Source organism: Dipteris shenzhenensis, chromosome 3 (genome assembly GCF_047967505.1).
Source record: "Dipteris shenzhenensis isolate YYH24624 ecotype China chromosome 3, Dip_SZ_1.0, whole genome shotgun sequence".
NCBI classification, from domain to species: domain Eukaryota; kingdom Viridiplantae; phylum Streptophyta; class Polypodiopsida; order Gleicheniales; family Dipteridaceae; genus Dipteris; species Dipteris shenzhenensis.
In genome coordinates this window covers 58,600,764-58,613,831 of record NC_141598.1, presented here as the reverse complement: position 1 = coordinate 58,613,831, position 13,068 = coordinate 58,600,764, and the positions used below count along the sequence as shown (strand labels likewise).

Genomic DNA, 13,068 nt, shown 5'->3' with positions numbered 1-13,068 from the left:
TGATTGGGAGATTCAACTTTCTTAGGATTAGAGGGATGGGGTGTCACTATCATCCAATCACAAAGGTCTCTCCAAAGGGTTGGGTTACCTCGGAGTAGTGTCGCAGTGGGCATCTTCACCTCTGTGGATAGAAATGAGGCCAATCTAGCAATGTCTGTTGGGCCTGTGGGTTGGCTCTAATTCGATTGATTCTGGCTCTTTAAAACCATATAAGGACCTATCATCACTGTCTCTTTTTTTTTGGGGCAAAGAAGTGTTTGATTATATTATAATTATATGGTTTGTACAATGAAGTCCTGAAGTCCTAGCTAAACAAAAAAATCTCCTCTAGAGAGGGATATCTAGTATGTAGCCAAGAAAATCCCAGCTCAGAGGAGAGAAAACAAAAATCAGATTCCCTGATCTGCTTAGGAGATCTTTGATAACATCCTTTGCTCCACTAAGTGACATAACATATTTATTGTACCCCTTGAATAAAAAGAGACAGTGTACAACAATCAGTTTTTAGGTTCATCCTTGACAAGAAAAAGAGAGGGTATCATCTAGGATTGCAGGTCTTAGCTGGAGTTGGTACAGCTCCCAACATCTCTAATGTGTTCTTCCAATTCAACCTGTAGCTACAAAATCTAGTCATTAAAGTTATGTATATCTTGATCCAACAAGTATTTGGCCTGGTCCACAGCAAATAGGAATTAGTTAGCAAGTACAACTGTATTCTTTCCATACCAATTCATGAATAACTGTCTAGCACAAATGTACTCATCATTAGACTGAGCATTCTTGGCAATTCAAATGAACCAAAGTGCATGTGCTCTAATGCTGACCCATGTGGCATAAGGTAATTTGAGTGCATCTCTCAATAAAAGTGATTTCCAATTGATTGGTTCCCCTAGAACTAAGTGGATCAACTTTCCAGACTTTTCTAGCCCTGGGGCAGGAAATAAAAGGTGAAAAATATCTTCTTTGATCCCAATACAAGACTTGCAGGTTCCATCTCCCTTGCTAATACTCAAGCTCCTGTAGTTGGTCCAGATAGCTTTATGGAGGATTAGCCACAAGAGAGTGGACTTTTTTTTTGGAATCTTTCTATCCCAGATCAAAGAGAAATTGACATCCCATTGCCTCTCATATCAAAGAGTTTCCACCTAGAATTGAGAATGGTTACCACCTCTTCTAAGCCCTCAGATGGGGTGGGTATGGGTAAAAAGGATGAGCTACCAACCCAACTAGATTCTCTGGTGTATATTAAAATACAGTCCCCTTTCCAAGTAGTGTCTCCCACATATGAATTCTACTCATCACCTTGATCTGCATTATTAAGCATGTATTCCCTTTTGATATCCAACTGTGCCTTCCGTTTAAAGTTGGTCTTGTCCCACAGGTCTCCCTAATTCTTTAATCCTTTCTTTGATAGTTGCTAGGATTTTAGGAGCTCCTCATCACTTAACTGATGTTTGGTGAAGAAAACAGGCACTCAGATTGAGTCCAAAGCCATGAAGCTCCCTTTACTAGCAGAAAGGACTATGTGACTCTTAATCTGTTCAAATGCACCCCATAGAGATTTTTAGAGTTGGCTTCCCTTTGTCACATACAAGGCTCAAGGTTGCCAATAGCAGAGAGAAGAGGGAAAATTTTCCTCCTAGGGGCCCTGTAAGGTCAACAAACTTAAAGTTTCTAAGTAAGAGATTGGGCTAGTCACTGTCAGGAGAAGTGATAGATTTTATAATCCAAGTGGTAGCAAGTTTGTAGGCAACCAATTGGATATTGACTACTCCCAAACCCACTTCCTTTCTAGGTCTGGTACAAAAGACCCATTTAACTTTTGAAATTCTCCTTTTGGTATCACTTCCCCCCCATAGGAAAGATTTGCAAATTCTGATGATTTTTTCTAAACCTATTTTAGAAGGGCATCAACAAGAGAGGTAAAAAATAGAAATTGGGTAGATTCAATGGTAATTGCATTAAGACTTGGGTGGGTTGGGCCTCACAGGTTGGATTGGAGGTCCTCTAGGGAGTGGTATGTTCCTTGCAGGCATAGGCCTATAAGGGGCAGTTGTTGGGTAGGGAATATCTCCCATGTTGGGTAGGGAATATCTTCCATGTTTTGTTGCCAAGGAGGAATCATAGTGGCTTCCAATGTGAGGGTCTTAATTGTGGGCCTTCGAGGTTACTCCTTTGCCCCCTTTGTTCTAGCATTTGGGACCCTTATGCGAATCTGGGTCCAAATCCATCCCCATAGGTTTGTCTATCATCAAAGAATTGATGCGATGGGGGTTGATTGTTGCCAGTAGGTATTGTGGGACTTGGTTCCTTGAGTATTGCTTGTGATATCGGTGGTTGGGCTACCATTTGAGGCTTTATCATTGCCCTAGTCTGCCCTAGCAAATGGGTTTAGCAATTCTGCTAGGTCTACAATCCAGTTTTTTCCATGATATTGGAAAAGGTTTCCCTTAATCTAGTTGTTGTAATAGATGGGGTAGGAGAGTGGAGATCATTCGGGATGGAGTTCAGAGATGAGGATCTAACATTAGAGGGTTCACCTATGCCTCCGTCCTGACTCATGGAATCTTTTGCACTAGATAATTCACCTAGTGGTGGTTCTTGCTAACCCTGAGGATGCAAAGCTAGGTATGGAGGTTGACAAGATGGTATTTGAGGCACTGCCTTTAGGCTCAGGGTGAGCTTGTAGGACTCTTCTTGATCTCAAGATCATGTGTTCATTGGCACAATTGAGGCCCCAATTCTAGGTTGAGTTCGCCTCGATGCAGGGTCAAGGGGCGGCAGCCCCTTTTGGCTTCCTTGTGCCACAGCAGGGTAGGGTCCAGGGACAAGGATGCAGGGGCTCATCAATTTTTTTGCAAAAAGGGGTTTATTTCAATGCAATTTGCAGGCAAATTTAATAATTTCCTAATGCTAGAGGTCCCAACTTTTAGGTGCTAGATTACACTTATATCCCTACTTTTTCCTCATTTTTGTGTTCTGAGAGCTATGCCTCCAGATGGCGAGATAGAGCTAAAGCACCAACCTGACGTGATAGAGCTAAGCACTGACCTGACGGGATAGAGCTAAGCACCAACCTGACGGGATAGAGCTAAGCATCGACCCGGCGGGATAGAGCTAAAGCACCAATGTGGCAGGATAGAGCTAAAGCACCAATTCAGCGGGATAAATTTAAAGCACCGATCAGGTGGGATAGAGTTAAAGCGCCGACTTGGCAGGATAGAGTTAAGCACTGACTCGACAAGATAGAGTTAAACACTAACCCGATGGGATAGAGTTAAAGCACCAACCCGATGGGATAGAGTAAAAGCACCGACTATAGCAAGTTGACGGGATGATCCGGTCGGTCGGATAGACGGATCACACTGGTCGGAGGGATAGCAGGCTATAGCACTAGGTCAACCCTCTTGTCAGACCATAAACTTGGTAAGTGGGTTAGGTGGTTGACACATGTTAGTCGACGGGATAGGAACTAAGGTAACAGGTCAACAGGATACCGAGCTATGGTGACAGGTCGGCGAGATAGGAACTCGCAGTTTGGTCAACTAGTTTTTGATGATTTTGAAGTTTTTGTTTAGGTTTTCTTGTGATAGGGGGATGCTAAACTACCTAGTCTACCTACTCAATGCAAGAAACAACAAAATAACAACATTTGAATGGCAAATGGGGTGTTTTGCAAAAAGTGAGAGTTTTTCCTTCTAAAACCACTTTGAAAACCACTTCAAGCATCAATTTTGTGTTTTGGTTGGAGTTTGCTATAACACACACCTTAGCAATCCTCTAAAATATCTTCCTATCAATTCAAAACATTAACAACAAGCTCTAAATGATCCAAAATGCATTCCAACAGAGAATGATAGCTTCTTCTTTTCCCTTCCAAAACTCACACTTCTTCACTCATTCTCTCCTACATACACGGAAAGTTCGAATGATTTGCAAACTCTGTGAGAGAGAGAGAGAGAGAGAGAGAGAGAGAGAGAGAGAGAGAGAAAGAGAGAGAACCAAAATAGTAAGGGGCCACGTGGCGAAAAATGGTGTGGGACACTTTTTTAAGAAAAGTGAAACGATAGCTTGCCTAGAAGGCAGTGCTAACAAATGCCGAGTCCAAGGTGATAGTAACTATGGTTAACAGGAGGGTGGGTTCAGGTAACCGGGAGTTGCGTTAAGGATTGAGTTCGCGGGAGCTGGGGTAATTTTGGCTCCAACTCTTTTCCTGCCAAGATTTCCGTGTGAAGCTGTTGATTGCCTATCCTTTCCTTTGGCCTACCTGCAGGGATGCTGTGAGGCGCTTGCAGGACCAGGAACTCCATCCCGTTGCTCAATCAGAATTCAGCCCAGCAATTCTGGGGATCGTGTCAAAGTTTTCGCGCTGATTGCCGAAGGAGTTTTGACACAGGGTGCAGGATAGCGTCCGGATTATGGTCATAGGCGGCGACAAGCTGCAACAGGAGTATGGATCTGTGGACTTGGATTCATCGAGTGCCCACACCAAGCAAGGGACGCAGGATATCATTTGGGCTCTGCTGTATGGTGTTGGGGAGGCGAGGTTGCGAGCGGCGAAGGAAATTTGGAGATTGACGAAAACGTCAGCCAAGAACAGAGCTTATTTAGCTGCAGCGGGGGTTATTATCCCACTTGTCTCGATGCTTAAATCTTCAAATTGGGAGGTCAAAGAAGCAGCTATGCTAGCTCTACTCAATCTTGCAGTTCGGAATGAGAGGTAATTTCTAAGACTTTTATTTAAGTCTTAGGAAATTCATGTATCTGCATTCTTGCTTATCAATCGTAAAGTTCTGCCATCAATCCCATTTGGTTTTTTCTTATGATTCCCTATGTTGCGAAACACGCCATATTTCTAGATGCTGCACTCCTGTTCATTGACTCGTCCACCTCTTACATTTCTTTTTGTTTCTGCGAAAGTCCCTGTTTTCTTAGGGTGCGAGGTCCATTTGTCTTAATATTGAGAAGGGGCAGGAAACAGATGCCATTTGGTGAGGGCATAGAGCTCGAAATCACAGTACGGTGCCAGCATGCCTTTGGAAGAGTAAAAATTCCTAGTGATGTACCTTGTGAGAGTAGTATACATGAGTTTCATCATAATTCAATGCCTGATGGCAGATATTTTCTCTCTTGCCTAATTTGTATGTATGATACTAGGATTGCGTCAGGGGTTTCAACCAAGACGTGGTATGGAAGTTTCTTGAAACAGAATCATGGCCTATGCAGTGAATTTTTTTGCAATCTGCCATTTAAAGTTGTAATCAACATTTGCTTCCTTTTTGTCAGGAACAAGATAGGGATCGTGAAGACAGGAGCTGTTGCTCCTTTGGTGGAGCTTTTGCAATCAGAAAGTGCAACTTTAAGGGAGTCAGCTGCAGTGGCAATGCTAACACTCTCTGCATCAGATGCAAACAAGCCTGTCATTGGGAATTCAGGTGCCACGCCTCTTCTTGTGGAGATGCTTACATCGGGAAGTCTTCAAGGCAAGGTGGATGCCGTCATGGCTTTGTACAATTTATCTACATATCCAGACAATCTTGTGCCAATTCTAGCTGCGGGGGCCATATCTCCTCTGATTATGTTGTTGAAGGATTGCAAGAAAGCTTCTAAAGTAGCAGAAAAGATAACTGCTCTTTTAGAATCACTGATGATATTTGAGGAAGGTAGGTCTGCTATTGCTAATGAAGAAGGAGGTATCCTAGCAATGGTGGAAGTTTTGGAAGAAGGGTCCTTGCAAAGTAGGGAACATGCTGTAGGTGGGTTGCTTACCATGTGCCAAACCAGCAGATGCAAGTACAGGCAGGCTATTCTTCAGGAAGGAGCTATCCCAGGCTTGCTGGAGCTCACAGTGCGGGGCACAATTGGAGCTCAGCAAAAGGCTAAGAACCTGCTGCAGTTGTTGAGAGATTCGCCACAGTCACCAAGGTCTGTTTCAGCTTCTGCCATGTTGGAGAGCATTGCCTATGACATTGCTTCTCATGTAGATAATGGAGAGCCTGGCAACAATACTGCAAACATAATGCTAACTGAGATGGTACAGTTGAGTAGGAAACAGAGCATGCAACATTACAAAAGAGGGCAATAGTTTGCATGCCTTTGGATCATTCTCGGTCCAATGGTTTTGCAGAAATCCCTTTGAAGTAGATCCTGACGTGCTTCTGATGTAGCTGTTAAGTCCCTTTGTCTGCCCTCAATCGAAGGTGGTACTCTTAAGGCGAGTCTCTAATGCTGAATGAAGGATACACATCATGGTGTTGGGTTGTTTTTGGTCAGTGCCAGGTTGTGATGCTATATGTAAATATACATTGAAGGCCATGTAGCCTACAAATAGTAGCCCTTACCAAAGCATCTGCTAAGAAGATGATGGGTAAAGACTACCCGCATCCAAGGCCTTTTTTGGCACCAAATTACTTTGGCACATTATGTCCATGCTGTTGTGGTTTTTCTGCTCAACATTTGTGCCTGACCATGATGTGTGTTCATTGAACTTTTCTACTGAGTTTGTAATGAGCACCCTTTATCTATATGAAGGGGTTATTGCTAGCCTGAGTGGCTTGTCTACATTGCTAGATTCATGGTTTACATAGAATATTTGGCAATGGGATCACCCATGTTACAATAGAAGCAAATATTAACTTGGAATGCCCAGTCCAAATCCTTTTTGGTCCTCTCTATTTACATAATTTGCCTAGGTACAAAGCAATATCAGGTCTCAAGGATGCGTAGAAAATAGAAGAGAGACTTGCCCAGTAAACTGTTCACACTACTAAGCAGGTGAATACAGATTCAACTTGCGATAACTAAAAAAAACACACTGTGTTCAGAACAGTAGTTTTATTGCAGCACCAAAATGGTGAACCTTTGAACAAGGATCAAAGTAGGGTTCCAACAGACAGAAGAACCTGGAGGCTCTGCTCCACGAGCCTTAGGCAGGATAGGCACGACACAGTAGCAGGAGAGGCCATGAGGAGGGACTGCTGAGTGTAGAAATGGAATAATGGGGAGGGGTTTATATAGAGGCCAAACTGGCCGACTTTTCCAGTCTGTCAGCCAACCAGTCTCGTTGGCTGGCCGACTGGAGCAGACTGTTAGCATATGGCTAACTCCTTAACCTATGCAGTTAGATTAATCTCAATTCAACGAGATTGCATAAGTCGCTAACGCCCGCATGAGTAATCAGTTGTTAGCATATGGCTAGTTCCTTAAACGATGTAGTTAGATTAATCTCAATTCGAGAAGATTGCATAAGTCACTAACGCTCACATGAGCAATCAGTTGTAACTGATGGATTCAGGTTGTTCTATCTAACGATGTTCTCCTTGAATAATGCAATCCAATTCTCATGTTTTCTTCCTTCTTGAGTTTTCTTCTATTCCCTTTCTGCAACGCATCTCTCTCTCCACGTTCGAACGTTCACTTCCTTCAATTCACATGATCGGAAGATATTTCAGCACCTTTGCCGATTCCATCTTAACGCCATCTTCCCTCACTTACTGGGTGTGCACCCCAAGTCTACGTCTCACGAATTATATGGCCTCAACTAGTTCTTGTGTGAAGCGGTACTATGACATTGAGACGACGTTGAACTCCAATTACAGCTTATGGTTGATTAAGATGGAAATGCCACTGAAACGATCCGATCTTTTGGTAGTGCACCCCGGTGGATCTTGGCGTCGGTCTCCCAAACACGAGGAAGGCATGCATTCTCACCGACGACAACCAAATCCGATATCATCCTGCACGTTGGTGTGACTCTCAATAAAGTTGGTACACTCACAGAAACATCCAAACCCATCTGGGAGAAGTTGAAGCAAACATACTATCACACAGATGCAGTCTTTCGTCTGAAATCGCTTGAGTAACTCCCTGCAGTACTTCTCCTGACAGATGAATATGCTGCTCTTCTCTTGCTTCACTTCGATCCCAAGAAAATAATGAAGAATTCCCAACTCTGTCATCTCAAATTCCTCCATGAGTAGTTGCTTGACTTGAGCAACTTCTTTGAGTCTTCTCTTGTAAGGATAAGATAATCCACGTACAGGATAAGTACTAGCCACAACCCCCTCTCAAAAAAGAGGTAGAGGTTTGCCCCATATGGACTCTGCTATAGCTTGATCTTCAAGAACTCCTCATCTATTCGTTGGTACCATGCCCTTGAGGCCTGTTTCAGCCCGTACGCGTTCTTCAGCTTGCATACCTTGGATGTGGACCCTGGAACCTGAACGCCTGGTGGCTGCTCCACATATACCTCCTATTCTAGGGTTCCGTTCAAGAATGCGGGCTTCGCATCCATATGAAGGATAGGCCATCCATGGTGGGCAGCCAAAGCAACAACAACAATGCGTATTGTCACCATTATGGTCGTGGGGCAGCCATGGAGACAAAGGTTTCATCAAAATCAAGTCCCTTTGATTGTGCGTAACCTTTCACCACCTATCTTGCTTTGTACTTGTCCAAGCTCCCATCCGACTTGAACATTGGATGAAGCGGGTGAAGACATTTCCCCTTAAGTTTTCTCCTTCATATTATCACTGAGGCATCTTGCAGTTTTTCCACTTCGGTGGTTTGTCCATCAAATCCCAAGTGCAGTACTTCAGAATGGCGTCCATTTCTACCTGCATAGCATCCTGCCATTATGGGATATCCTTTGCTTCCTCAAAGGATCTGGGCTCCTCTAGCTGAGCCACCATTGCATAGTTCACAGAGGGAGTCTTCACATTGTGTCGAGACCTTGGTCATGTACGTTGTCTCCCTCATTCATATCCAGACTGCACAACTGATGTTGGAGAGTGAGGATCTGAGACATATTATCTGTCTCATATAGATCCTTCAGTATGACCCACTCCTCTACAAATGTCTCTGCCATTTGAGTATGGGAAATCACTGCGTTTGTCGTCGTTCCTATCAACATGGCTAGGGCCTAGGCATCCTTTTCTTCCCACGCTGTGAGATCATCTGCATCTACTGGCATTAGTATTCTTCCCTTGCTGTCCACTACATCCTCAGGCCTTTTGTCAATGCCCGATTCCGAGCCATGAGATGGCTTTGGATCTTCACTTTCCATATAGGATAGCTACTCCCATCTAGCTTCCCAGACTCGCCAAAGTTTGGGATAAAAGATGAAAGAAGGTGAGAAGAGGAGGAGGAAGGACGAGCAGTGGCTATGGATGCTTCTGTCTGATACCGTTTCTCCTTCACATGGGTTTTGTAAGAGTTCAATGTGACAACAATGTCTATGTGAAATGCTCTAGTGATTCTTTCTACCTGCTCGGTCTTTATGTTGATGATCTTGTTTTAGCCTGTAACGACATTGATTTCTACACTCAGACAAAGGTGCAACTGACACTTGAATTTGGAATGACGGTCGGTTGGATATGTCCTTTGCATTCAAATCGAACGTGATCCCAAGTCTACAACCATCAAATTGCTTCAATGCAAATACATATCTAAAATCCTTCATAGGTTTCAAATGGAGATGGGTAAACCACAAAGAATGCCAATGGAGGTGAATCTTCGTCTCATGAAGAAGATGTCATCCACGACTGCGTCAGCTCAAGTTGAGATGCATGACATACCATGTCATGAAGCATTAGGCTCCATTTGTTATCTTGTTACTTGTACACGTTGTGACTTGGCTTTTGCAAGCTTTACAAGTGTCCCATCATTTGCAAAATCCAAGTCTAGCACATTGGCGAGCTTCAACGGCTATTTCACTATTTGCTCTATACACAAAAATCATGGGACCACGTACCAGCTGACCTCCTCCCTAAAGCTCGAAGGATGGTGTGATGCGGATTGGGGTGGTGATCTAGACACCCGCAATTCAACAACATGATATGTTTACAAATTCGCAGGAGGTTCACTAGTTTGGTTTTCACAGAAACAAGCTACTATGGCCATTTCAACTGCAGAGCTGAGTACATTGCTCTAGCAACAACGGCTACTAATGGTTTGTGGCTCAAAAGTCTTCCAAGAAAACTCGGTTTCCCTACAGTGATCCGTTTTTTCTCCACTGTGATAACCAGTCATGCATTGCAATGGCTCACAATAATATGCAAAGTGACTGGACAAAACATGTTGATTTGAAGAATCACTTTGTCAAGCATCACGTTGAATGTCATGACCTCCATCTGATCTACATTCCCACAACTACAATGATTTCTGATGTTCTAACGAAGTCCTTACCGGCTCGTTAGCAATTCTCTTGCTATAATCAAATCGGAGTCACTTGAACTATCATAGTTTTAGAGTTAAGGCGGGATGTTAACATATGGCTAACTCCTTAAACTATGTAGTTAGATTAATCTCAATCCAATTCTCATGTTTTCTTCCTTCTTGAGCTTTCCTCTATTTCCCTTTCTGCATACACGCATGTCTCTCTCTCTCTCTCTCTCTCTCTCTCTCTCTCTCTCTCTCTCTCTCTCCACATTCAAACGTTCACTTTCTTCAATTTTGTGTGATTGGCTGTTGCTGGCCTATAAAAGGCCGTACTGCTGGGTCTTTGTTTCCCATTTTGGGATTGCTCTTGTCATCTGATGCTAAGGTGGTAGAGATATCGGAGTAAGCCAACTCTATAGAGGAACTCCTTGAGGAAAAGCAGGGTAGTGCGCATCCTCGATTGAGAACCCCCCTTGAACGGGAAAGATTATGGGCTTAGTGCAAAGAGAGAGAAGTCTAGAAGGTTGCTTCATAGAATGAGAGCAAAGAAAAAGGGTATCATTTTGTGATGCGAGGAAAACCCCTAGATTTCAAGCCATATGATGTCACTCAGGTTTTGGTTAAGGCGCCTGAGTCAATATCTATGTTTTAGGCAATGATGCTATCTATGGAGATTCATTGAATAGTTTGGACACTATTTTGAGAAACTAAGCATAGTATTGATATATCCTTGTCGTCGAAGAACACTACGATTGCCTTAATGAAAGTGGATCAAAATTGCCCTCAGACTGTATTGAAATCCAGGTAATACGATAGTTGATGACATGCCAATTGTGAAATGTAATGAATTTTGAGACTTTGGAAACTTTGGATCTCAAAATTTCAGGACAAGCTTTTCAAACCCTTCATATGACAAACAATTCAAGTGTCATCTCCAAAGGTATGCTATACCAAGTCCTTGTAGGAGTGTCTGGAGTGATTACAATCTGACTTCCACGTCCTACAAATGGTGGAAGGTAGGTCGCATTACTAGGTGCTCCTAGGAAGGCTTTGGATTATCAAGTCTAATTTCCAAATTGATATTGCCATGGAGAATTTGATTCTAGGTAGAGGCAAAAATCAAATCATAATTGATGCCTGCCCTGAGGCTCCACTCTTAGAACGAGCGGAGATGTCCAAAGTGAACTATACCTCAACCACGAATGGTAACTTAGAATTGACAATGAGAGTATTTTGGTTGGGGGATGACAAGAAGCCAATCGTAAGAGAGGCAGATGTCAGAACCATCGACCTTGGTTCGTTTGATGAGATTAAGTATATCCAGGCAGGAGCCCATCAAGATGTATAGTTGCAAAGGCAGTTGATGCAGCTGTGCAAAGACTTCATAGATGTGTTTGCTTGGATATTCCACTCAGAGTTGGTGCAAAGCTAGCTGACCGAGTGGTATTCACTTGTAGTGGTAGTTCTTGAAAGGTGGTTGACAATAGTATGAGCTGCATATAGAAAATTAAACAAGGTGACAATTTTGGATTCATATCCACTTCCGTTTCATAAATTAGATATTTGATCAAATAAGCATACAACTTCATCGATCGTTTCGGAGGATATAAGCAAATAGTAGTTGCTCTTGAGAAAACTTGAAGGCCATCTTTTGGTCAATGTTTGGGGTTTTCGGCAGCCATGTAATGCCTTTTTGGTTGCATAATGCACCAGGAAGTTATCAACATTTCCTGAATGATACGTTTGACTTGTTCAGAATCTTCTATCAGATAGTTTGAACATCTTCATGGATGATCTGATGTTGGGAACAACATTGAGTTGCATAAAGGAATAAGGAAGGTGTTGGTCAATTGTCGCGTAATCACTCGATAACACTTAATCCTAAGAAGTGCATGTTTGGAGTCCCCTATGGAGTGTTACTTGAACACATGATCGACATTTGAGGGATGGAAGTCTATCTGAAAAAGGTAAAAAGGGTCAGAGAGCTTTGACCATGGGACATGCGTGGCTCTAGAGTTTTTTGGAGGATTGGGGCATTACAAGTGGTTTATTAAAGACAATGCTACTCAAACCTTTCCCACTCACCAAGTTATTGAAAAAGGATGAGGCATTCAACTAGAGTAAATACTAATATCAAGAATTTGAAGACGTTAATCTTATGCTAGAAAAAGTTCGACTAGCATTGCGCGTCAAGGCCACAGACCATTGCATTCGTCTAGCCCAACACCATAATTCGAACACATATGATCGCTATATGTAGCTGAAAGTTGTTACCTATCGAGTCTCGATATGCCTGGCAATCATGTTTTCAACTCAAAATTTGTGACATTGCATATTGAAACTGAAAACAAATTTCTTTGTTGAAAGCAAAGAATTGAGGTTGATGATGAATAAGCTTAGACATAATAAGCTTAGACATTCAGATAGGTTGATGAAGTGGATTGTAGTCCTGTAGGAATATAACCACAAGCTTTGAATGAAGCTACCTAGGTTACAATCAATATTGGAGTGCTAAGTGACCACATGAATGATCCCTTAATCGATGGATACTAGAACCTAGAGGTGTTTAGATGAAGCTAGCAGTGAAAAATTGGGTTGTCTTGGTGAACATGTCTTTAGGATTGACACAGTTTCTCATTGGTATTCAACGATAAGCTTGTATTTGCAGATGGAGGATATCCCAAGGGATATTATCAAAGTCAGAAGTGCAAGTGCAACACTTTAGTATCATTGATCAATGGTGGTACACCGTTTTGAAGGAGCCTCGAGAGAGTCTATCGACGTTGCATAATGTGCGAATGAGATCCCTCTGATTTTACTAAATCGTCTTGTGGAGGACACTTTACTTGGTAGATGACATCCCAAAAGCTCCTATTGGTTGGGTACTAGTGGCACACCCTTGTCATAGTC

The 13,068-nt window shown here is 42.7% G+C and overlaps 1 pseudogene across 1 annotated transcript; it reads left to right on the top strand.

Moving 5' to 3' along the window:
- The first annotated feature begins 4,211 nt into the window (after nucleotides 1–4,211).
- LOC147904078 (U-box domain-containing protein 17-like) lies at nucleotides 4,212–6,618 on the top strand (annotated as a pseudogene). Its single transcript, XR_015540536.1, has 2 exons — nucleotides 4,212–4,720; nucleotides 5,287–6,618. The product of XR_015540536.1 is annotated as a U-box domain-containing protein 17-like (transcript).
- The last annotated feature ends 6,450 nt before the right edge of the window (nucleotides 6,619–13,068 follow it).